Below are 1,382 nucleotides of genomic sequence, written 5' to 3'. Positions count from 1 at the left end.
GTCTCTCTCTCTCTCTGTCTGTGTCTGTGTCTCTCTCTGTCTGTGTCTCTGTGTGTCTGTCTCTCTCTGTCTGTGTCTGTGTCTCTCTCTGTCTGTGTCTCTGTCTCTCTCTGTCTGTGTCTGTGTGTGTCTCTCTCTCTCTCTGTCTGTGTCTGTGTCTCTCTCTGTCTGTGTCTCTGTGTGTCTGTCTCTCTCTGTCTGTGTCTGTGTCTCTCTCTGTCTGTGTGTGTCTCTGTGTCTCTCTCTGTCTGTGTCTGTCTCTGTCTCTCTGTGTGTCTCTGTGTGTGTCTCTGTGTGTCTCTGTCTCTGTCTCTGTGTGTCTCTCTGTGTGTCTGTCTCTGTCTCTCTCTCTGTGTGTGTCTCTGTGTGTCTGTCTCTGTCTCTCTGTGTGTCTCTCTGTGTGTCTCTGTCTCTGTCTCTGTCTCTCTGTGTGTCTCTCTGTGTGTCTCTGTCTCTGTCTCTCTCTCTGTGTGTGTCTGTCTCTGTCTCTCTCTCTGTGTGTGTCTCTGTGTGTCTGTCTCTGTCTCTCTCTCTGTGTGTGTCTCTGTGTGTCTGTCTCTGTCTCTCTCTCTGTCTGTCTCTCTCTGTCTCTCTCTCTGTCTCTCTCTCTGTGTGTCTCTGTCTGTCTCTGTGTGTCTCTGTCTGTCTCTGTCTGTCTCTGTGTGTCTCTGTCTGTCTCTGTGTGTCTCTGTCTCTGTCTCTCTCTCTGTGTGTGTCTCTGTGTGTCTGTCTCTGTCTCTCTCTGTGTGTCTCTCTGTGTGTCTGTCTCTGTCTCTCTCTCTGTGTGTCTCTCTGTGTGTCTGTCTCTGTCTCTCTCTCTGTGTGTCTCTCTGTGTGTCTGTCTCTGTCTCTCTCTCTGTGTGTCTCTCTGTGTCTGTCTCTGTCTCTCTCTCTCTGTGTCTCTCTCTGTCTGTCTCTCTGTGTGTCTCTGTCTCTCTGTGTGTGTCTCTGTGTGTCTGTCTCTGTCTCTCTCTCTGTGTGTGTCTGTGTGTGTCTCTGTCTCTCTGTGTCTGTACCTGGCGGCCCAGGTGATGGGGATGCGGTGAGCAGCGTGCACGCTGAAGGAGAGCACGTTGGTGACGAGGCCGGCCTCCTGCACCGGCGCCGTGCAGCAGTGACTCTGCGGCGTCGTGTGGAAGTTGGCGTTGAACGTGCTGCAGTACAGCTCCACCAGATCCAAGATGGCCGCCGTCAACTTCTCCACCACTTTCTCTGTGAAAGGAAGAAATGAGGTTTTTAACTGTGAACATCTTCATGAATAATAACTGAGAACGACTTCAGACGTCTCCCCTGTGATCCGGGATCTTTACAATTGATCAGCCTCAGAAACACCACAGGCTGTCCCTGGGAGATGAAGCTTCACCATTGGTCGGTCCAGTGAT

General features: G+C 51.4%; 1 protein-coding gene across 2 annotated transcripts in view; it reads right to left on the bottom strand.

Moving 5' to 3' along the window:
• The window catches only part of pik3c2b (phosphatidylinositol-4-phosphate 3-kinase, catalytic subunit type 2 beta), a 55,790-nt gene that overhangs the window by 32,346 nt on the left and 22,062 nt on the right, over window positions 1-1,382 (bottom strand). The window lies entirely within an intron of this gene.

This window comes from Micropterus dolomieu, linkage group LG18 (genome assembly GCF_021292245.1).
Source record: "Micropterus dolomieu isolate WLL.071019.BEF.003 ecotype Adirondacks linkage group LG18, ASM2129224v1, whole genome shotgun sequence".
Lineage (NCBI taxonomy): Eukaryota > Metazoa > Chordata > Actinopteri > Centrarchiformes > Centrarchidae > Micropterus > Micropterus dolomieu.
This window is presented reverse-complemented; position numbering and strand designations above follow the sequence as displayed.